At 44.6% G+C, this 25,142-nt stretch overlaps 2 non-coding genes across 2 annotated transcripts; one reads left to right on the top strand and one right to left on the bottom strand.

Annotated features, from left to right (window-relative positions):
* Positions 1-642: 642 nt before the first annotated feature.
* Positions 643-715, top strand: trnar-ccu (transfer RNA arginine (anticodon CCU)). Its single transcript has one exon. It is a non-coding gene; the product is annotated as a tRNA-Arg (tRNA).
* A 24,250-nt stretch (positions 716-24,965) lies between these two features.
* trnar-ccu (transfer RNA arginine (anticodon CCU)) lies at positions 24,966-25,038 on the bottom strand. Its single transcript has one exon. It is a non-coding gene; the product is annotated as a tRNA-Arg (tRNA).
* Between the last annotated feature and the right edge of the window lie 104 nt (positions 25,039-25,142).

Raw genomic sequence — 25,142 nt, 5'->3', positions numbered from 1 at the left:
AAACGATGTAATTGTACCAGCCTCCACCACTTCCTCTGGCAGCTCATTCCACACACACACACCACCCTCTGCCTGAAAGAGTTGCCCCTTAGGTCTCCTTTATATCTTTTCCCTCTTACCCTAAACCTAAGCCCTCCAGTTCTGGAGTCCCCCACCCCAGGGAAAAGACCTTGGCGGTTTACCCTATTCATGCTCCTCATGATTTTATAAACCTCTGTAAGGTCACCCCTCAGCCTCCGATGCTTGGATCCTATCCTTAGAGGAACTGGTATCAGCTTCCACTGCTGTGACTCTGTGTTCAACCTCATCCGTCCCCTTTTCCAGGTCTCCCAGCTGCTGTTCATGCTTCTGCAGCATAATAGAGATCGGGGCCAGCTTCACCTCTATCTGCTTCCCCAACATCTCGCGAGATTTCGCGAGCTCCTTCACCAGGGACGTTGATGTTTCACAGTGTCCTGGGATTCTACAACCTTTTCAGAGTCCCAGGATATTGAGATGGTACTGAGCTCTGCAACATGATCGTCCGAGATCACCGCCATCTTGGATCCCCAGAGTGCAGTGAGAGAATAAAACTCAGAAAAACACACAATGAAATGTCAGGGTGCAGTATTTAAAGGCTGTCATTTTCACATTAGCTATGCAGCCCCAGTGGCCTAATGGATAAGGCACTGGCCTCCTAAGCCAGGGATTGTGGGTTCAAGTCCCATCTGGGGTGTCAGACTCTTCCTTATGTGTTGTTAATCTTTAATCCACTTTGCAAACATCCCCATGTCTGTATTCAGTTGATGGGATGTGGTGTCCCATGTGACCTTACACAAGTCTTTTGGGATTTGCAGGATTAAGGCTGAATTCCCTGAAAGAGACAGCACAGTCACAATGGCTGAAAACCTGCTGAGATTCTCCTGGGGATGGCATGGTGGCTCAGTGGGTAGCACTGCTGCCTCACAGTGTCAGGGACCTGGCTTTGATTCCTCCCTTGGGCGACTGTTTTTGTCCAGTATATTGGAGAAGTGTCAGCCTGAGTTATCCACTTTATAGCTCCTGGCATGACAACAGTGAAGGGTATTGGTGTGACCCCATTGGATGATGTAAACCCAGCTCATGACCCCATTGGCCTAAGCCACTGAACTGTCTGGAAGGTCAGGGACAGGAGGGTAGAAAAACTCATCTATATGACAGTCCTTAACAAAGCCTTGACCTGGCCCTGCAATGGAACTCTAACCATCTGGTCCAAACGTATTCAGAGAAGCCCTTGAGTGGGGTGGGAGCAGGCCATTCAGCCCATCCCACCCAGACAACTCACCCCAATATCCTGCAGATTCCCGAATATCTTGTGCACCACTTCCCATCAACTGAATGTAGACATGGAGATTTTTCCAATGTAGATTTGAAATAAAGTTGATGAAAGATAGGCAAGGAAATGGCAGGTACCCCAGATGGGACTCTAACCCATAATCCTGGGTTTAGGGGGCCAGTGCCTTATCCATTAGGCCACTGGGGCAGCACAGCAGGGCTGAAAATCACACCCTTTAAATACTGCATCCTGACTGCTCATACTGTGCGTTTCTGAGTGTTTTTCTCTCACTGATTGTTTTTTACCTCTTCCATCTCATGCTCAATTGTTGGCTGCTTGATAAATTAATCTCACCTCCCATTTCTCCCCAAACGGATAGATGAGAAATCAACCAAACTCCAACTTTGCACAACTCAAGTCTAAGAAAAATGGAGCAGACAGGAAAATAGCAAAGGGCTCAATGTTATTTTGTTCAGCACTTTCAAGATATTTGCAGTTAGTGGGGAAGGTGGAAGTGGAGATGTTGCAAAAAGCTGCTTTGAGGACAAATAAGAGGATCTTCGTGGGCATTCAGCCCATTGTGGCTGTGCTATCTCTTTCAGACAATTCACCCCAAGATCTCCCAAATCCTGGAATTATCTGGTGTACGTTTCTATGAAATATCATTTGCCTTAATCTCAATGCAGGCACAGTGAAAGAGGTTGAAAAATCGAGTTAATTTGGATTGAGATGAAGTTGACATGGGATGAAAATCAGCCACTGCAAAGACCAGGCTTAAAAATGGAACACCAGAGAGGGGAAGTGAATCTGCAATCCCTCACGTAGAAGGCCAGTGCCTTATCCTTTAGGCCACACAGGAGCAGTGTATGAGTGCCCTTGGAAACAGGTGACCTCAAATAATCGCTACAGCCTAGTACATTCCAAGATCAGTAACTACACACTGAGGGACGCACTAAAGTAACGGGCAGTTGCTGCCAAAGTGTAACAGAGAAACAACACAGTCTAAGGTCTTTCTGACACATTATCACATCGTTCTTTCAATTCTCAGACCGTCTTGGTGCCTGACAATAAACACAGATCAGTTCCTGCCCAAGTGGAAAATGCCTTTATTTTTCACAACGATACAGAAGTTTTCAGAAATGTCAAAATTCCAAAGTTTTGTTTTTTCCATGAGGCATCTTATCGAAGGCCTTTTGGAAATCTAGGTAGATAACTTCCACTGGGTTTTCCTGGTATAACCTACTTGTTACCTCTTCAAATAAGTCTAACAGGTTTGTCAGGCACACCTCCCCTTATTAAATCCATGCTGACTTGTTCTAACCGGACAATGAACTTCCAAGAATTTTGAACTCTCATCCTTAACAATGGTTTCAAGGATTTTACCTCCCACCGAGATTAGGCTCATCTGCCTATAATTTTCCATCTTTTGTCGTGACCCTTTCTTGAACAAGGGGGTTATAACAGCGATTTTCCAATCATCTGGGAATTTTCCTGACTCCAGTAATTTTTGAAAGTCTACATCCAACGCCTCCGCTATTTCCTTAGCCATCTCCCTCAGGATTCTAGGATGTAGCTCATCCAGGCCAGGAGATTTATCGATTTTTAGACCTTTTAGCTTTCTCTTTTGTAATGGCTACCATATTCAAATCTGCCCCCTGTTTCTCCTTAATTGTTGGGATATTACTCATGTCTTCCACTGTGAAGACTGACACAAAGTACCAAGTTCTTCAGCCATTTCCTTATCTCCCTTCACGAGTCTTCCTGCATCAATTTGGAACGGCCCAATTTCTACTTTTGCCTCTCGTTTGTTTCTTTTGTATTGAAAGAAACTTTAACAATCATTTCTAATATTACTGGCGAGCTTACCTTCATATTTGATCCTCTCCTTCCTATTTCTATGTCTTTGTTATCCTCTGTTTGTTTTTGTCGTCTTCCCAACCTTCTGATTTCCCAGTGCTCTTGGCCTCTTTATACACTCTCTCTTCTTCAATGAGACATTTCCTGACTTCCTTTGTTGGACACGACAGTCTAATTGGGAGTCACTCACCAATTAAGAGGAAGAAGGTACTTTTGAGTCTTAGAAAGGAGAAAGTGGATATTCCTTTGTTACAGGAGACGCACTTTGATGACAGGGAGCATTTGAGACTACAGCAGAATGGCTTTGGTCAGGTTTACTTCACATCATTTAACACCAGAAGGAGGGGAGTGGCTGTATTGGTGAGGAGGAATCTCCCAGTTAAGTTACTAGAATGTGTTAAAGACACACACACACAGGAGGTTTGTAATACTCAAACCCCTGATCAATGGGTTAGAATATGATGTTTTAAATGTTTATTGCCCTCCAGCTCATTCCCTCAAATTTCTGATAGATGTGTTCTCTAAACTGATCAGTCTCAAGTCCCAGCATATCATTAAAGAGGGAGATTTTAACTGTCTCATGGATCCCACAGTACAGAGGTTGCCCAAAGGCCACCCCCCTCTCCCCGATCCCCTCTGTACAAACTAAACAATTAGTGGATCTGTGTGTGGAGTGAGGGTTGGTGGACATCTGGAGGTGTCTCCACCCTACAGGCAGGGATTTTACGGTTTTGTTTTCCAATCCACACAGATGTCACACCAGGATTGATTTTTTTTCAATCCCCGTGGCAACCCTGGGCTTGGTGGCACCTTGTACGATCGGTAATATTACCATCTCTGATCACACTCCAGTGGACCCGTTGGTGAAAATGAATTCCGTTAGAGTGGGTTCAAGCAATAATTTTGTGGAGCATTTCTCTTGGGAATTTCAGGCGTTCCTCGACATTAACTCAGGCTCGGTTAGTAGCCCACCTGTCCTTTGGGAAACTGCCAAAGCCGATGCCAGGGGGTTAGTTCTTCCCTACTCTGCCAGTAGGAGGCGGCAGAAGGGTGAGCGGCAATGTCTCCTCGAAGCACGGTTGAAGGCAGTTGAGCAGGTTTACTGTGACAGGCATTGATCAAGTTACAGAGGATTATGGTGTTGCTGTCTGTATTGGATTCCATACTCACGCAGACAGCAAAGAACGAGCTTACTTTTGCAAAGCAAAGGTTATATGATCATGGTGACAGGCCTGGTAAATATTTAGCACATCTCGCCAAGAAAAGGAGCGCCCCTCAAGCCATTACGGTGATTAGGGAAGGGTCTGGGAATCGAACATGTGACTCCAAAAAGATTAATGTGTCATTCCAGAGATTGTACTCTAAGTTATACCAATCTGAGGTTTGTGAGGAGGGGCGGGCCAAAATGGAGGCTTTATTCAAGGATCTGGAGCTCCCGGGTGTGACCCCCGAACAAGAGTCTTTTCTCAATGTCCCCTTATCAGAGCAAGAGGTGCAGGAGGCTGTGAAGCAGCTTCAGAGTGGAAAGGCACCCGGTCCTGATGGACTTCCCAGCAAATTATAGAAGGAATTTATAAACATATTGTCAGGCCCGATGTTCAACATGTTTAATGACTCATACAACCATGATTGTCTCCCGCCATCTCTGAGAGAGGCCAATATTTCACTTATTCTTAAAAAAGGGAAGGTCCCGGGGGACTGTGCTTTGTACAGGCCCATTTCACTCTTAACTGTGGACTTTAAAATCCTCTCCAAGACCCTTGTGTTCAGGCTGGAGACTGTGTTACCTTCTATTGTTAAAGAGGACCAGACGGGCTTCATAAAGGGCCGCAGATCCTCCAATAATGTTAGGAGGCTGCTTAATGTAATTCAAGTGTGTCAACAACAGTCAATATAGGGATTGGTGATTTCTCTAGATACAGAGAAGGCGCTTGACCGAGTTGAGAGGCCGTACCTTTTCTATACTCTGGAGCAGTTTGTTTTGGGCGTAGTCTTTATAAGATGGGTAAAGGTTCTCCACAATGACCCTCTCGCTGAGGTCATCACCAACAGGGTGTGATCAATCAATTTTAACATTTTTTGGGTCAGCCGGCAGGTCTGTTCCCTTTCCCCACTGCTTTTTACAGTGAGGATTGAATCATTGGTGGAGGCCATTTATAGGGATCCCAATATATCAGCTCCAGACGTGGGGTCAAATTTACATCAGAGTTTATTGTATGTGGACGATGTCCTAATTTCTTTCGTCAAATCCAGCAGTTTCAGTACCTCGTCTGTTCGCATGCATCTGTGTGTTTGCCACCTTTTTGGGGGACAAGATTAATCTTGCAAAATCAAAGGCTATGCCTATGGGTGGTGTTATGAAAGTGTTAAGTCTTGAGGGTGAATATCGATTCCCATTTAAATGGTCACAGGGGGGTTTTGTGTATTTGAGCATGTTCATTACTCCAGTTCTGAATCGGCTGTTCAAAGCCAATTTTGTTCAATTATTTGACAAATTCAAACAAAACCTTCAAAGATGGAGGCGCTTCTGGTCTCGTGGTTGGGTCGGATAGCGCTTATTAAGATGAATATTCTCCCTCGTTTACGATGCCCTATATGGATGCTCCCCCTGATTTTCGATAAGCAAACATTCAGGAGACTGAACGGCTGGTTCAGCCCCTTTATTTGACATCGTCAGTGGCCCCTCATTAAATGAGCTAAACTGCGATTGTCTCACAGACTGGGGGGGAGTGGATCTCCCAGACATTAAAAGCTACCAACTAAGCTCACTTTTATCCTACATGAGTGATTGGGCTTGTGGGGACCCTCTTTCAATATGGTTAGATATTGAAACCTCCCAGGCTAAGGTGACCCCTTACTCACTTGCTGTGTTTGGACAAAATGAGGACAGTTCGGGAATATTACCATAACCCAATAGTTATCGATACTGTTAAAGCATGGAGGGCAATTCGGCAGAGGGAAGGCAATATTGGCAAGACATCTTCTCTTACACCGGGTATGCCGGGTTTTCAACCGGGGTTGATAGATTCAGGATTCAAACATTGGGCAGCTAGGGGTGTGTCTTGCGCGGGTGTTTTGTTTGAGGGAGACACAATGATGTCCTTCGATCAGTTAGGACGGAAACACGAGCTATCTAACAAGGACCTCTTTAGTTTTTCTCAAGTTAGGGATTTTATTCAAAAAAAGACGACACTTTTGACTGATCCCGACACATCCGACATAGAGAGGAGGGTGCTCAGTGCTAAGAGTACACTTTCTGTCAGCACTTTATATCATCAATTGGGGGGCGGGGGCACTCAGATGAGTTCGATCGACATTGTTGGGTTTGGGAGAGAGAGCTTGGTGTTGAAGTCTCCTCAGAGGCAAGGTATCAGTATGCAATTGGACCCATGCTTTACAGTTGAAGATTCTCCACAGGTCCCACTTGGCCCCAGACTGTTTGTCAAAATTTAAACCACTGGTATCTTCAACATGTTTCAAGTGCAAGGTCGGTACAGGCACTCTTCCCCATTGTCTCTGGTCCTGTGGGAAGCTTCAAACATACTGGAGTGCTGTGGTGGGTGCCATGGAGAGGATTTTGGGTGTAAGGGTGGAGAAGGACCCGATCTCTCTTCTTCTGGGCCTGCCCAGTGTGCTCCCTGCAGATGAGCAGACGAAAAACATCTAAATATCCTCATCTTTTGTGCAAGAAAGAATATCTTGTTCGGTTGGTTATATGAAAACCCCCCTGGGCCTGTTGGGTTGGCGGAAGATTGTTATGGAGCATATCCCCTTGGATTTTCTCACAAGTATGGTACACAACAAAACTGAGGGCGGGTTGGAATTGTTTTTACATTTTTCTTGTATTTTCTTGAAATGTTTTAATTTGTATTGTTTTGTATTTGTTGTAATATTAAAAAATACATTTTTTCAAACAAAACATATTTTAAAAATTGTGATCGTCATTTAAAAAGGCTCTGTAACACGAGTGAAAATCTTCAAGAAAGCTTACACTTACAGAGTCATAGACTTGTCCAGACCCTTCAGTCCAACTCGACCATGCCAACCAGATCGCCTCAATTAATCTAGTCCCAGAAGGCAGCATTTGGCCCATATCCCTCATTTGTTCTTGTCTTTCTGGGACCATTCCTTCAATGATGGCTGTGCACACATTGAGCTTGCTAGACTTCCATACTGTCCTGCTGGCATTGAACAGAAAAAAGTGCAGGTGAAATAAATTCATTCCACACTCAATAATTTATATTTTAAATTGTATGAGTCGGACCAAGGTAATAGTGACCCTAAAGGTGGAAGATGCATGAAAATATTTGTTTTGCAAGTAATGATGAAGCAGTTATGAAGGGGCTCTGACATCACCATGGTCTGCAAATCATAATCGGCGTAAACAGACTCAAGAACTAAAGAGAAACCAAGAACATCTCACCGATATTACCATGAAGGTTGGTCACAGCGAAGGATCAATAGTGAGACCGCAAAAACACATTTCATATCTCTCTGTGCTGGAACTTTCTGCTGTCTTTCTCCATTGAAACTGGACCGAAGGGCCTGTTTCCACATTGTAGGGAATCTACCTCAATCTAATCTAATCTAACAAATAATATCCACTGCTCTATTCTTTCTGCCAAAGTGTATGACCTCACACATTCCCACATTGTCTTTCATTTGCTGCATTTTTGGCTACTCCCTTAACCCATCCATCTCCCTCTGTAAACTCTGTGAGTCAGCCTCAGCAGTTGCCTCCCCACAAATGTTTGTCCAATCTGTGGATGTGGCACTCCAAGTTCTGCAACGATGGCCCAACTACCTCACATCTCCATCAAAGCCTCCTTGCAATTGTATTCAATACCTTGACTAAGAAAGGTAAGGGCCCAAATGCATAGCCACAGCCCCATCAGTTCCAACCTTGAACACCCAGATTTCAATCATTCCCATTGACATATTGGACATCATCATAAATACCAAACATGCAGGTAATCTGGGGTTCAGCTGGTAATGTCGACAGAATATAGCTTAGTCTGATACCAACACAACCAAAACAGAAGTTGCTTTGTCCACAGATAGGTAGGTCTATCTGTTGGAGCCCCAGTGATCTCATGGGTAAGGCAATAACTTCCTAAACCAGAGAATGTTGGCTCAAATCTTACTTGGGGTATTGATTCTGTGGAAACCTTCACTGTGCAGCTGATCTCAATCCTGTATGGTCACGTGACCATGGCAACAAAATCAGGCATTCTCAATTGATCCTCAGCTGGAGAAACTTGACCTGATAGAAAATTGGCCAAACTAAATTAAACAGCAGTTATCAGCTCCAGAGAACAGTGCAACTAAGATCAAAGAGTTACAAAGATTCAAGAAGAACCAGTTCCAACCAGACTGAGGGTTGTATAGATTAGATTACTTACAGTGTGGAAACAGGCCCTTCGGCCCAACAAGTCCACACCGCCCCGCCGAAGCGCAACCCACCCATACCCCTACATTTACCCCTTACCTAACATTACAGGCAATTTAGCATGGCCAATTCACCTGGCCTACACATCTTTGGACTGTGGGAGGAAACCGGAGCACCCGGAGGAAACCCACGCAGACACGGGGAGAACGTGCAAACTCCACACAGACAGTCGCCCGAGGCGGGAATTGAACCCGGGTCTCTGGTGCTGTGAGACAGCAGTGCTAGCCACTGTGCCACCGTGCCACCGTATATTGGAGAAGTGTCAGCCTGAGTCAATCCACTTTATAGCTCCTGGCATGACAACAGTGAAGGGTATTGGTGTGACCCCATTGGATGATGTGAACCCAGCTCATGACCGTATTGGCCAAAGCCACAGAAGATTCTGAAAGATCAGGGACAGGAGAAGAGGAAAACACACCTGAACGCCAAACCCTTAGCAAAGCCTTGACTGGGTCCTGCAGTGGAGCTCTGACCATCTGCTCCAAAACTGTTCAAAAAAGCCCTTGCGTGAGAAGGGCAGGCCATTCAGCCCATCTCATCCACACTGACCCTCTGAAGAGTATCCCATCCAGGCCCAACCCCTATCCTCACACCCTGCATTCCCCAAAGCCAATCCACCGAACCTGCACATCTTTGGACGATGGGAGGAAACAAAAGCACCCGGAGTACCCCATGGAGAGAATGTGCAAACTCGACACAAATAGTCACCCAAGGGAGGAATCAAAGCCATGTCCCTGACACTGTGAGGCAGCAGTGCTACCCACTGAGCCACCATGCTGTCCCCAGTAGAATCTCAGCAGGTTTTCAGCCATTGTGATTGTGTTTTCTCTTTCAGGGAATTCACCTCAATCCTGCCAATCTTGTGCAAGAAGATGTTGGGCACCACTTCCCATCAACTGAATGCAGACATGGAGATTTACCCAAAGTAGATTAGAAATCAAGTTGTCAAAGTACAAGTGACTAACACGCCAGATGGGACTCGAACCCACAATCCCTGGCTTAGAAGGGCAGTACCATATCCATTAGGCCACGGGGGACACACAGCAGGCTGAAAATCACAGCCTTTATGTACTGCACCCGACCTCTCATACTGTGTGTTTCTGAGTGTTATACTCTCACTGATTGTTTTTTACCCCGACCATCTCATGCTAAATTGTTGGCTGCTTGATTAATCAATCTCACTTCCCATTTGTCCCCATATGGACAGATGAGAAATTAACCAAACTCCAATGTTGCAACTCAAGTCTGAGGAATATGGAGCAGACGAGAAAATAGCAAAGGGCTCAATGTTATTTTGTGCAGCACCTTGAAGATATTTGCAGTTAGTGGGGAAGGAGTTACTGGAGATGTTGCAAACAGCTGCATTGAGGACAAATCAACAGAATCATAGCAGGCATTCAGCCCATTGTGGCTGTGCTGTCTCTTTCAGACAATTCACCCCAAGATCTCGCAAATCCTGCAATTACCTTGTGCAAGTTTCTAATAATCATCGTTAAAAATCAGACAACACCAGTTTGTAGTCCAACAGGTTTATCTCAAAGTACTAGCTTTCGGAGCACTGCTGCTTCGTCAGGTGGTTGTGGAGTATAAGACTGTAAGACACAGAATTTATGGCAAAAGTTTACAGTGTGATGTCACTGAAATTATATGTTGAAAAAAATCTGGATTGTGTGTGAAGTCTCTCATCTTTTAGAATGACCAGGTTGGTTTCAGTTCTTTCATGTGTAAATCACAAAACGTTTTTCATTGCCAAGTGAAATGGCAAGCTGTCCAATAAAAGCTAAATGCTTTGAATGCTGGAAATCTGAAACAGAGAAAATGCTGGAGAAATCATGACTCAAAAACATGATTGAGTTTTCTGAAAAAGTCACAAAGAGGATTGATGAGGGCAGAGCGGTGGATGTGATCTATATGGACTTCAATAAGGCGTTCGACAAGGTTCCCCATGGGAGGCTGATCAGCAAGGTTAGATCTCATGGAATACAGGGAGAACTAGCTATTTGGATACAGAACTGGCTCAAAGGTAGGAGACAGAGGATGGTGGTGGAGGGTTGTTTTTCAGACTGGAACCCTGTGACCAATGGAGTGCCACAAGAATCAGTGATGGGTCCACTACTTTCCGTCATTTATATATATGTTAGTATCATTTTGAGGGATCATTAGTAAGTTTGCAGATGACACCAAAATTGGAGGTGTAGTGGACAGCAAAGAAGGTTACCTCAGATTACAACGGGATCTTGATTAGAAGGGCCGATGAGCTGAGGAGTGATGGGTGGAGTTTAATTTAGATCAATGTGAGGTGCTGCATTTTGGGAAAGCAAATCTTAGCTGGGCTATAGACTTAATGGGAATGTCCCAGGGAGTGTTGGTGAACAAAGAGACCTTAGAGTGCAGGTTCATAGCTCCTTGAAAGTAGAGTCGCAGATCGATAGGATAGTGAAGAAGGCGTTTGGTATGCTTTCCTTTATTCGAAATCAGTTGTGGACAGTCTACGCAGAGAGATAAGAACCAACAAAACATTGGAATGTTGACATTTCTCAAAGCTTCTGTATCGTTGTGAACAAAAAGGCATTTTGTACTTGGGCAGGAACCGATCACTGTTCATTGTCAGGCACCTAGAGGTTCTGAGAATTGAAAGAACGATGTGATAATTTGTTAGAAAGACCTGAGACTGTGTTGTTTCCCTGTTACACCATGGCAGCAGCTGCCCGAAACTTTAGTGTATCCCTCAACATGTCATTTGAGATGTTGGAACATGCTGGGATGTAATACTCGAATGATGCCAAGACTTTACACTGGCAAATGACTATGTGTGCCCTAGTAGCATATTGGGTAAACCACTGTCCTCCTAAGTGTGGGATTGTGGGTTTAATTTCCCTCTGGGCTGCTTACGTTTTAAGCTTGGTCTTTGTAGCTGACTCTTGTCCCATGCCAACTTCATCACGATCCAAATTAACTGCATTTTTCAAACTACTCTGTTCAAAATAACTGTGCCTGTGTTGAGATTATGGTGAATGATGTGTAATAGAAACTTGCACAAGGCAATTCCAGGATTTGGGATATCTTGGGGAGAATTGTCTGAAAGAGACAGTGCAGCCACAATGGGCTGAATGCCCGCTAAGATTCTGTAGATTTAGAACATACTACATGGACCATAGAACAGTACAGCACCGAACAGGCCCTTCAGCCCACGATGCTGTGCCGTCCATTGATCCTCATGTAGGCACCCTCAAATGTCTGTGACCATATGCATGTCCAGCAGTTTCTTAAATGTCCCCAATGACCTTGCTTCCAGAACTGCTGCTGGCAACGCATTCCATGCTCTCAAAACTCTCTGTGTAAAGAACCCAGCTCTGACATCCCCTCTATACTTTCCTCCAACCTGCTTAAAATTATGACCCCTGGTGTTAGCCATTTCTGCCCTAGAAAATAGTCTCTGGCTATCGACTCTACCCATGCCTCTCATTATCTTGTATACCTCAATTAGGTCCCCTCTCCTCCTCCTTTTCTCCAATGAGAATAGTCCGAGTTCAGTCAACCTCTCTTCATAAGATAAGCCCTCCAGTCCAGGCAGCATCCTGGTAAACCTCCTCTGAACCCTCTCCAAAGCATCCACATCTTTCCTATAATAGGGCGACGAGAACTAGACGCAGTATTCCAAGTGCGGTCTAAGCAAAGAAAGCATTTGTCCGCAATGCAACCTTTTGCAACATCTCCACCTACTTCCTCCCCACTAACTGCAAATATCTTGAAAGCGCTGCACAAAAAAACATTGAGCCCTTTGCTATTTTCCTGTCTGCTCCATTTTCCTCAGATGTGAGTTGTGCAATGTTGGAGTTTAGTTGGTTTCTTGTCTGTCCGTTTGGGGACAAATGGGAAGCGAGATTGATTTATCAAGCAGCCAATTTTTTCGCATGAGTTGGAAGTTGTAAAAAACAATTAGTGAGAGCATAAAACTGAGAAAAACACAATATGAGCCATCAGGGTGCAGTATTTAAAGGCTGCCAGTTTAACAGCAGATGCGTAGCCCCAGTGGCCGAATGGATAAGATGTTGGGCTCCTAAACCAGAGCTCGTGTGTTCAAATCCTATCCTGAGTGACGAACTTTCATAAGTTGCCTTCTTCGAACTTTACTTCTAATCTACATCATAAACATCCCCATGTCTGCATTCAATTGATGGGAAGTGCTGTCCAACATGAACTTGCTCAAAGTTGTTGGGGATCTGCAGGATTGGCTTGAAATTGCCTGAAAGAGACAGCAGAGCCACAACGGGGAAAGAACTGCTGAGATTCTCCTGGGACTGGCATGGTGACTCACAGTGTCAGGGACCTGGCTTTGATTCCTCCCTTGAGTGTCTGTTTGTGTCGAGTTTGCACATTCTCTCCATGGGGTACTCGGAGTGCATTGTGTTCCTCCCACAGCCCAAAGATGTGCAGATTTGGTGGATTCGTTTCGGGGAATGCAGGGTGAGAGGATAGGGATTGGGCCTGGATGGGATGCTCTTCAGAGGCTGAGTGTGGACTTGATGGGCTGAATGGCTTGTCCCCCTCACTCGAGGGCTTTTATGAACAAGTTTGGAGCAGATGGTCAGAGCTCTGCTGCAGATCCCAGTCAAGGCTTTGCTCAGGGACTGGCATCCAGGTGTGTGTTCATATCCTTCTTTTCCCTGACCTTCCAGAATGTTCTGTAGCTTTGGTCAAAGGGGTCATGAGCTGGGTTCACATCATCCAATGGGGTCACATTGCCAAGTGTTCGACAACGGATTTACTCAGACTGACACTTCCAGTCATCGAGTCATAGAGATGTACAGCACAGAAACACACCCTCGGTCCAACCCGTCCATGCTGAACAGATATCCCAACCCAATCTAGTCCCACCTTCCAGCACCCGGCCCATCTCCCTCCAAACTCTTCCTATTCATATACCCATCCAGATGCCTTTTAAACGATGTAATTGTACCATCCTCCACCACTTCCTCTGGCAGCTCATTCCACACACACACGCCACGCTCTGCCTGAAAAAGTTGCCCCTTAGGTCTCTTTTATATCTTTTCCCTCTCACCCTAAACCGAAGCCCTCTAGTTCTGGAGTCCCCCACCCCAGGGAAAAGACCTTGGCTGTTTACCCTATTCATGCTCCTCATGATTTTATAAACCTCTGTAAGGTCACCCTCAGCCTCCGATGCTTGGTTCTTATCCTTAGAGGAACTGGTATCAGCTTCCACCGCTGTGACTGTGTGTTCAACCTCATCCGTCCTCTTTTCCAGGTCTCCCAGCTGCTGTTCATGCTTCTGCAGCATGATAGAGATCGGGGCCAGCTTCACCTCTATCTGCTTCACCAACATCTCGCGAGATTTCGCGAGCTCCTTCCCCAGGGCCTGGTAGATAATCAAGTCCGAGGATCCTGCAGGCTGGGCCGGGGTCCTGGCCCCGGACACTGCTCCTCCCTTCTTCAACATCCCTGGACGATGAAACCGCAGGTACGTTGATTTTTCACAATGTCCTGGGACTCCACAATCTTTTCAGAGTCCCAGGATATCGTGACGGTCCGGATTGGGTGGGATAGAAATTCTTCCCCCTTGTGCTGTGGTGCGAAGCTCTGCAACATGATCGTCTGAGAACACCGCCATCTTGGATGCCCAGAGTGCAGTGAGAGAATAAAACTCAGAAAAACCCACAATGAGAGGTCAGGGTGCAGTATTTAAAGGCTGCTATTTTTGCTTTAACTGTGCAGCCCCAGTGGCCTAATAGATAAGGCATTGGCATCCTAAGCCAGGGATTGTGGATTCAAGTCCCATCTGGGGTGTAGGGATCTTCCTTATGTGTCGTTAATCTTTAGTCCACTTTGCAAACATCCCCATGTCGGCATTCATTTGATGGGATGTGGCATCCCATGTGACCTTACACAGACTTTTTGGGGATCTGCAGTATTAAGGCTGAATTCCCTGAAAGAGACAGGACAGTCACAATGGCTGAAAACCTGCTGAGATTCTCCTGGGGATGGCATTGTGGCTCAGTGGGTAGCACTGCTGCCTCACAGCGTCAGGGACCTGGCTTTGATTCCTCCCTTGGGTGTCTGTTTGTGTCGAGTTTGCACATTCTCTCCATGGGGTACTCCGGGTGCTTTGGTTTCCTCCCACAGCCCAAAGATGTGCAGGTTCGGTGGATTGTCTTTGGGGAATGCAGGGGGAGAGGATAGGGGTTAGGCCTGGCTGGGATGCTCTTCAGAGGGTCAGTGTGAATGTGATGGGCTGAATGGCCTCCATCACCCCACTCTAGGGCTTCTCTGAACAAGTTTGGAGCAGATGGTCAAAGGCCCAGTCAAGGCTTCGTGAAGGGACTGCCATCCAGGTGTGTGTCCCTGTGCTCCTTTTCCCTGATCTTCCCGAATGTTCAAATCAACATCATCACATTAAAGATATTTTGTTTCTTGTCTTAATGAGAAGGGATTTGCCTTCAATAGCACAAAGGTTTTGGATGTTGTCTCTTGAGGTCTGTTGATGAAACCGTTGATGTGCAGGGCCAACTGCAGATAATGGCAGAGACACTCTCCAGTGGTGACTGTCAGCATTACCAGTCGTGAAGACTTCATCCAAGAAACTGACGGTGATCTTGACCGCAGTCCCACCATGGCCTGCAAATCACAATCGGCTTAACCAGACTCAAGAACTAAAGAGAAACCAAGAACATCTCACCGATATTACCATGAAGGTTATTCCCAGCAAAGGATCAACAGCGAGACCGCAAAAACACATTTCATATCTCTCTGTGCAGGAACTTTCTGCTGTCTTTCTCCATTGAAATAATATCCAGCTGCTTTATTCTTCCTACCAAAGTGTATGACCTCACACATTCCCACATTGTCTTTCATTTGCTGTGTTTTTGGCTACTCCCTTAACCCATCCATCTCCCTCTGTAAACTCTGTGAGTCAGCCTCAGCAGTTGCCTTCCCACAAATGTTTGTCCAATCTGTGGATGTGGCACTCCAAGTTCTCCAACGATGGCCTAACTACCTCACATCCCCATCATAGCCTCCTTGCAATTGTATTCAATACCTTGACTAAGAAAGGTAAGGACCCAAATGCATAGCCACACCCCATCAGTTCCAACCTTGAACCCCCAGATTTCAATCATTTCCATTGACATATTGGACCTTATCATAAACACCAAACATGCAGGTAATCTGGGGTTCACATGGTAATGTTGACAGAATATAGCTTACTCTGACACCAACACAACCAAAACAGAAGCTGCTTTGTCCATAGATTGGTAGCTCTATCTGTTAGAGCCCCAGTAACCTCATGGGTACGGCACTAACTTCCTAAACCAGAGATTGTGGGCTCAAGTCTTATTTGGGGTTTTGATTTTGTTGAAACCTTCACTGTGCAGCTGATCTTAATCCTGTGTGGTCAGGTGTCCATGGCAACAAAATCAGGAATTCTCAATTGATCCTCAGCTGGAAAAATTTGACCTGACAGAAAATTGGCCAAACTAAATTAAACAGCAGCTATCAGCTCCAGAGAACAGTGCAACTAAGATCAAAGAGCTACAAAGATTCAAGAAGAACCAGTTCCAACCAGACTGAGGGTTGGAAATTGGAGAAATGTCAGCCTGAGTCAATCCACTTTATAGCTCCTGGCATGACAACAGTGAAGGTTATTGGTGTGACCCCATTGGATGATGTGAACCCAGCTCATGACCATATTGGCCAAAGCCACAGAAGATTCTGGAAGATCAAGGAAAAGTATGGGAGGAACACACACCTGGATGCCAGTCCGTTCGCGAAGCCTTGACTGGGCCTTGCAGTGGAGCTCTGACGATCTGCTCCAAACCTGTTCAGAGAAGCCCGAGAGTGGGGTGGGAGGAGGCCATTCAGTCCATCACATCCACACTGACCCTCTGAAGAGCATCCCATCCAGGCCTAACCCCAATCCTCTCACCCTGCATTCCCCAAAGCCAATCCACCGAACCTGCACATCTTTGGACTGTGGGAGGAAACCAAAGCACCCGGAGTACCCCATGGAGAGAATGTGCAAACTCTACACAAACAGACACCCAAGGGAGGAATCAAAGCCAGGTCCCTGACACTGTGAGGCAGCAGTGCTACCCACTGAGCCACCACGCCATCCCCAGGAGAATCTCAGCAGGTTTTCAGCCTTTGTGACTGTGTTGTCTCTTTCAGACAATTCACCCCCCATCCTGCAGATCCCCGAAAATCTTGAGCAAGAACATGTTGGGCACCACTTCCCATCAGCTGAAAGCAGACAAGGGGGATTTCTCCAAAGTTAATTAGAAATAACGTTGACAGTGAATAAGCCATAAATAATCCGACACCCCAGATGTGACTTAAACTCAAAATCCCTAATCCAAAAGCCCCAGTTTAGGAGACCAGTGACTTATCCATTAGGCCATTGGGGATACGCCCATCATAGTCAAATGGCAACCTTTTAATACTGAACCCTGCCCTGTCATATTGTTTTTTTCTGAGTTTTCTACTCTTACTGATTGTTTTTTACCCCTTCCATTTCATGCTAAATTGTCGGCTGCTTGATAAATTGATCTTGCCTCCCATTTGACCCCAGACGGACATTTGAGAAATCACAGCCGGTCAGACAGCGTCCGAGGAGCAGGAGAGTCGACATTTCGAGCATAGGCCTGAAGAGCTTATACTCGAAACATTGACTCCCCTGCTCCTCGGATGCCGCCTGACCAGCTGTACTTTTCCAGCACCACACAGTTTGACTCTGATCTCTCACATCTGCAGTGCTCACTTTCTCCCAGTCGAGAAATCAACTCAACTCCAACTTTGCAGACCCACAGTTTGAGGCAAATGGAGCAGAAGGAAAAGGGCTCAATGTTATTGTGTGCAGCACTTTCAAGATATTTGCAGTTAGTGGGGAAGGAGGAAGTGGAGATGTTGCAAAAAGCTGCATTGAGGACAAATCAACAGAATCTTAGCGGGCATTCAGCCCATTGGGGCTGTGCTGTCTCTTTCAGACAATTCACCCCAAGATCTCCCAAATCCCGGAATTACCTTGTGCAAGTTTCTATGTCACATCATTTGCTATAACCTCAACGTAGGCACAGTGATTTTTAACAGAGTACTGTTGATGAAAAATTCAGTCAATGTGGATTGAGATGAAGTTGACATGGAATGAAAATCAGCAACAAAGCCCAGGCTTAAAACCCAAGAACCCCAGATGGGACTTGAACCATCAATTACCAGCTTAGGGAAGCCAGGGCCTTATCTATGAGGACCCTCGGGCTCCCACCTTGCACTGTCTGTGGAAAGTGTTGACCTCAAACGAGTGCTACAGCTGAGCATGTTCCAAGATCGAGGATTATATGTTGAGGGACACACTAAAGTATGGAGCAGCTGCTGTCAAGGTGTAACAGTTAAAGAACACTGTCTAAGGCCTTTCTGACCAGTTATGACATCGTCCCTTCATTTCTCAGACCCTCTTGGTGCCTCAGAATGAAGAGAAATCGTTTCCTGTCTCAGTAGAAAGATCTGCCCGAACTTGCGAGACCCCACTTTGTGGAAGAGAGCCAGCCCTATATCAGGACAGGAAGGAGATTCCAATGGCCCAACATGGATTGTTCCAGTTAAAATCCTTTCTCAGATGGATAGAGCTATAGAGCGAGTAAAGTTGTGGGAATTTGGGAAATTCTGATAATCTGTTTTAATATTTAGTTAATAAAATCAAGTTGAACCGCAAACCAATTTTGTCCCCCATTGTCTGCATCACCAACAAGAATACTGAAGGAAAGTTGAGTTTAATTACATTGTGTTACTAATGTTCATCTGGTTGATCAGTGGAAATTAAAAGCCATGTCACACAACAGGCAGAGTCAATCTTTAGCTGAGTAGAAATTCCGCAGAGAGAAACAGACTTACTTTGTGATATAATAGGTAATTCCTGTCCCATTGATCTATTAACTACAGGGAACTTTCAGATACGTGGTATCTTTAGAGCAATTAAATATCCTTCCAAGATATATGCTTTCACTCTCAACTGAAGATGTTATAACTTCAATGGCTAAGAGTATTAACCAATAAATCAATGCCAAGCCAGTTGAAGAATTACACTTAGCACATCATCATCGCTGTATTTGCAGAATGCAGCATAACCTATTCCGTCTTCTAACCTACTGACAGCCTACTTTTCAGAAGTCTCCTTACACGACTCTGAAAACAAATTAAAAGAAACCAATTAAACCAAATAAGCACAAATTAAAATGTCCCAGTCATTTAAAAAGGCACTGTAACAAAAGTCAAAATATCCCAAGAAAGCTTACACTTACAGAGTCACAGAGTTGTACAGATCCTTCGCTCCAATTCGTCCATGCCAACCAGATATCCGAAAGTTATCTAGTCCCACAAACCAGCATTTGGTCCATATCCCTCTGAAACCTTCTTATTCATGTCCCCATCCAGCTGCCTTTCAAATGTTACAGAGTCTTAGAGTTATACACCACAGAAACAGACCCTTTGGTCCAACTCGTCTATGCCGACCAGATATCCTGAATTAATCTAGTCCGACTTGCCAGCATTTGGCCCATATCCCTCTAAACCCACCCTGTTCATATACCCCCATCCCGATGCCTTTTAAATGTTTTGGAGGAGCCGGTGTTAGACTGGGGTGGACAAAGTTAAAAATCATAAAACACCAGGTTATAGTCCAGCGGGTTATTATTCTTCTCACTGTAAACCTATGCCCTCTGTTTTTGTACTCCCCCACCCTGGGGAAAAGACTGAAGCTATTCACCCTATCCATGTCCCTAATGATTTTATAAACCTCTATAAGGCCTCCCTTCAGCCTCCAACACTCCAGAGAAAATAGCCTCAGTCTATTCCTCCTCCCCCGATAGCACAAACCCTGTAACCCTTACAACACCCTTGTAAATTATTTCTGAATGCTTGCAAGTTTTACAACCTCTTTCTATAGCAGGGAAACCAGAATTGAACGCAGTATTCCAAAAGGTGGCCTAACCAATATCCTGTACAGCCACAACCCAACATCCCAATTCCTATACTCAATGCTCTGACTCATAAAGGCAAGTGGATCAAATGCCTTCTTCACTGTGCTATCTACCTGCAACTCCTTCTCTTCCTAATCTGTGTATAGGTGAGTTACAATAATCTTTTTGCATTCTGATATGAATAGATTCACTCTTTTGTTAATTCAACATATCCAGGTTTAATTGGATACTTTTAAACACCAATTCAATTGGTTTGTGAAGAAGACATCCACAAGAAAGGGTCCCTTTTAAAATTAACCTGTTAGTGACCAACCAAGGATCCAGGTAAATGAAGAAAGGAAACCATTTCATCCCTGCTCACCTGGGAGCTTAACAATTTGGGGTATCTGTCTGGAACTGTAATAACGTGGGGAACAATTCTCACACCAGCCTCTCTTTGTAAGTGCTCCATGTATTTACGAAACAATGCCCTTCACCAGCACATCTCAGTGATATATTTAACATTCCATTCACATTAATCACTCCAAGGGCATGATCTACATTAAGAATATAAACAGTAAGTGTTGAAACTCTCAGGTTTGGAAGCATGTGCTGAAAAAAACAAAATGAATATTGCAAATTGATAATTGTGTTTCTCTCCACAGATGCTACCTGAGCTGCATTTCAATATTGCCTGATTTTATTGCAGATTTCCAGCACTTGTGGCATTTAACTTTTGTATTTTTTTTTATGTAAGGAAAATGGAGATTTGAAAATATTGAATGGGACTTTTGCTCATTAACCTCTTGGGAATTGTCTGCTATTGAATGATTTGATTCAGACTTTAGACAAGGTGCAATCATGACAAAGTCTGTGGGATTGTACTTATTATATATCAAGGAACAGCTCATCAAATCAGGCAATCCTCTGAAACATATGAATTCTCACCTCAAGTTTGGGGAGAATGGTATAAAGGATAAGTATTAGATGGGGTGAGATCTGATCAACATCAGAAAAACTTTGATCTTAAAACTACAATTCTACAGTGAATGTGAAATATTGCGAAGTGTATGGTTAATTGTCCATGATATTTGTTCCTCCTTATTTAATTTCTATAAGTATCCGTAGAGTAATCTATAAACATATATTTACGAACCATTGTCATGCATTATTTTGGTAATTTTATAATTTGCCATCACTTTCTCTTCACCTTATTCAAGGAGAGTGTTTATTACAGTGAGTGATACCACACAGTATTTCAATTGCACTGAATTGGTTTTTGAAAGATAACTCAATAAATACAGGTTGATGCTGTTGATGGTTCCTGTCAATATATTTCGTTGACCTGTTCAGACGTGTTATGATGTTAAGTCTTAGGCAGAAAGAGGAAGAAGGTATAAGTAAGGTTCAAGAAACTGAAGACAGACAGAGCCCTGGAGATAACAGGAATGAACTCAAACTAGGAAATAGAGAATTTGAAGGGACCATGCAATGTTTATGGAAAACAGGATTAAGGAACCTCCAAGGCATTTTACTGAGGGATAACAAGCAAGAGGTCACCAGGGAAAGAGTATGTCTTCTCAGAGCAAAGGAGGGAATTTACACATGGAGCCGGAGGAAGTGGGTGAGGTTCTTAATGAATAAACTGCATTGGTATTTCCAAAGGATTCTGGGTAGTCCAAGATGGAGGACGGGAAAAAGTTGTGACTGTAAGAGTTGCCCCTTTTTTGAGTCATTTTAGGTCTTGGGGGTGATTTCCTCAAATTCCAGGAGCAGCAATTACTGTTTTATTATGCAACTTTGGAGAAAAAAATCTCAAAACAACGGCACATTTAAAAGGAAGAAAGGCAGACAAAGAAAGCGTGTACTTGGTCAGGAGGGCGGGAGGGAAGAAACCTACACTGCTCACTGATATGGATAGGAAGGGTCGAGAGGGATATGGGCCCAGTGTGGGCGAATGGGACGTGATTAGATTAGGATATGTGGTCTGCATGGACGAGTTGGAGCCAAGGGTCTGTTTCCATGCTGTACATCTCTATGGGTCTATGACATGGTGGATGGTGAGTCTTGTATATTGATATTCTAGAGCATGTCAATATTAAAAAGGAGGTGTTGGGTGTTTTGAAAAGCATTAAGGTAGACAAGTCCCCAAGACCTGATGGAATCTATCATAGAATCCTGAGAGAGGCAGGTGTGGAAATTGCTACGGATTTGTACAAAATATTTGTATCCTTTACAGTCACAGGAGAATTCCCAGAGGACTGGAGAATACCCAATGTTGTTTCTTTCTTTAAGAATGGCAACAAGAATAATTCAGGAAATTAAAGGCCAGATTGGCTTCCTGCAACTTCCTGTTATTCATTGCTTCGACATCACTGTCTGTACTTGGATGGTACCCTCCGGAAGTCACTCTGTAAAGATCACCACCCCTCTCCCTTGGGGTCTCAGGATCTCAAGGTGTTCCTCACTTTGGCCAAGGTTTTGGTCCATGTGTAATGGTTTCCTGAATGTGGTTCCTGTGAAGTGCCTTGTGCCATGAAAAGGGATCCCTACATGCAGGCTGTAGTTGGGTTGAAGTGTTATGGAGAGCAGGCAGGAAAGTGGAGTTGAGGCCGAGATGAGATCAGCCATGATCGTGTGGAATGACAAAGCAGGCTCGAGGAGCTGAATTGCCGATTGTTTAAGATCTTCGGAACACAACCAAAGACAGAGCTATCAATTGCCGTGGGTGTCTAACATGGTATCTCACCTCAGATGCATCCTGAAGAGGGTGTCCATGTTCAAAGCCAGGAGTTGTGAGTTCATATCCCATTTGGGCTGTTATGTTTTTAAACATGAACTCTGATCAGCACCCTGTGTCTGTTTGATCTCAGTTCCAGTTAATAAGGGGAGATGGTGGTGCAGTGCTAGACCTGGAGTAGGAATCCAGAACACCAAGTTCATGGTGTGGGGGAGATGGACTGTAATCCCAACATACAAGGTGGAGAAATCTCAGCTCAGGAGGAGCTTTGTCTGATGGGAACCATATATTGCTATTGAGGTTTGTTAGGAAGCTAACTGGTTCCATATTCTCCTTTCAGGAAGAAAACCTGGTGAGACTACAGACCCACAGCAATGTGGTTGACTCACCCTCTGGGCAATAAACGCTGGCCTAGTCAGAAACATATCGCATTACTTCCCTGTAGCTCGGTCACAATCCTGGAACACCCTCCATTGATTCATTGTAGGTTTACCTCAACAAATGGTCAAAAATCACACCACACCAGGTTATAGTCCAACAGGTGTATTTGAAAACACGAGCTTTCGGAGCATTGCTCCTTCATCAGGTGTAATGAGAGAGGAGGCATCAGACACAGAATGTATCAGTAAAATATCAAAGGGTCATACAAGTGATGCGAATGTATTGAACAAATCCAAAATGGCCGACTCCCTCCTGTTAAATCTTCAATCAGTTCGAAAGGAGATACGGGCAGCACATGGATTGCAGTGGTTCAAAAAGATAGCTCCCCATCACCTTTCAGGAGAAACTAGGGAGAGGCAATAAATGTTGATCGAGCCAGCAATGTTCACGCCCTAGAACTGAATAAAAACAATCCCACAATGGAATAAACCGCCAGGGGAAAAGTCATAGTGTAATGACTTGAAAACATCAAGCCCCAACTTTGGATGGTTTCTGTTCTTATGTTTTACATTAATATCCAAAACGCACCAGTCATTGACATAAAGGTTATGATTTGGAGGAGCCGGTGTTAGACTGGGGCGGACAACATTTCAAATCACACAGCACCAGGTTATAGTCCAACAGGTTTATTGGGAAACACTAGCTTTCGAAGAGCTGCTTCTTCATCAGGTAGTTGTGGAGCAGGATCGTAAAACACTGAAGTTTTAGCAACAGGATTGCAGTGTCATGGCATGTAATATTAAACAAATTGAGCTGAAGTCTTGCATCTTTTAGAATGATCATGTTAGTTTCAGTTCCTTGTTATGGACATCCCAGACCTTTGTTAAAGTTACATTCGCAAGAGAGTTTTAACAATCGGTGCCATCTCAGCTCAGATAATGCATTGAAGAATTGAGGTTAAAATCTGTCTGTGTCCCAATGTTCGGTCAGACTGATTCTATTTCTAAAGTGGCATTTACAGAATCTGACATGGTTTTATGCAGTTTTTGAGCAAAACAAAAGATAATTCTGAACGTACAAATTTATCCCACAAACGTATATGTGTGTGTGTGCAGGGCTGACCGAGTGAGTGTGTGCATTTGGGTGTGCGTGGGAGGGGGCGATGGTGTGAGTGTCTGTGAGAGTGTGTGTATGTGTATGTGTTTGAGTGTAATGGGGTATACATCTGTGAGAAGGTGTGTGTGTGGGTGTGAGTGTGGGAGTGTGTATGTGTATTGTGTGACAGGATGTGTGTGTGTGTGTGTGTGTGTGGGGTCAGCTGTAGTGTGACATGAAGCCAAGGTCCCAGTTGAGGCCAAGGTCCCACTTCTATGCTGTCGTGTTGGTATTTAACAGGAAAAAATGCGGGTGAAATAAAGTTATTCCACACTCAATAATTTATATTTACATTTAATGATTTGGACCAAGATAACAGTGACCCGAAAGGTGGACGATTCATTGAAAATATTTGGTTTGCAAGTAATGATAGACACAGTGAAAAGTTTTGTCTTGTGAGCAATACAGGCAGCTCACAGAGTTCAGTAACGTAGATAAGTAAATAATAGGGAAACAGCAGCAGGAACAACAATACAGGTACAGGCGAATACTAAGAGGCTGTGAGACTGTTCAGTATTCTAACAACAGTAGGGTAGAAACTGTTTCAAAACCGGTTGGTGCATGTGTTCAGGCTTCTGTACCTTCTCCCCGATGGTAGAGGTTGTAGAAAAACATTGCCAGGGTGGGATGGATCTTTGAGAATGCTGGAGACCTTTCCTTAACAGCGGGCCTGGTAGATGGATTCTATAGATGGGAGGTTGGCCTTTGTGATTGTCTGGGCCGGGTTCACCACTCTCTGTAACCGTCTCCAATCTTGAATGGTACAGTTACCCAACCAGGTAGTGACACATCCAGACAGAATGCTATCGATGGTGCACCTATAAACGTTGGCAGGTGTATTCTCTGTCAGTAATATCCGATGTTCTGGAGGGATCAGTGTTGAAGGGTTGGTTTGTTGATGAGAGTGTGATGAGAGCTGGCTTCCAAAAGCAACCTCTCCAACTGCACTCTCAGGAATCTCGTCCCCATCCAGAAACAGCAGCCACTTGATGACCACCTTCAACATTCAATCCTGCAGATCCCTGAAAATCTTGTGCAAGATCATGTTGGATACCACTGACCATCAACTGAATGCAGCGATTTGGATTTTTCCAAAATAGATTAGAAATAACAGAAAAGCCACAGAAACACCCCAGATGGGACTTGAACCCACAATCCCTGGCTTAGGAAGCCAGTGCCTTATCCATTAGGCCACTGGGGCCCCACATGATGTCTGCCAATGGCAGCCTTTAAATACTGCACCCTGACCTCTCATCGTGTGTGTTTCTGTGTGTTGTACTCTCACTGATTGGTTCTTAACCCTTC

This window comes from Chiloscyllium punctatum, chromosome 18, assembly GCF_047496795.1.
Source record: "Chiloscyllium punctatum isolate Juve2018m chromosome 18, sChiPun1.3, whole genome shotgun sequence".
Lineage (NCBI taxonomy): Eukaryota > Metazoa > Chordata > Chondrichthyes > Orectolobiformes > Hemiscylliidae > Chiloscyllium > Chiloscyllium punctatum.
The sequence above is the reverse complement of the archived record's forward strand: the minus strand, read 5'-3'. Positions and strand labels throughout refer to the sequence as shown.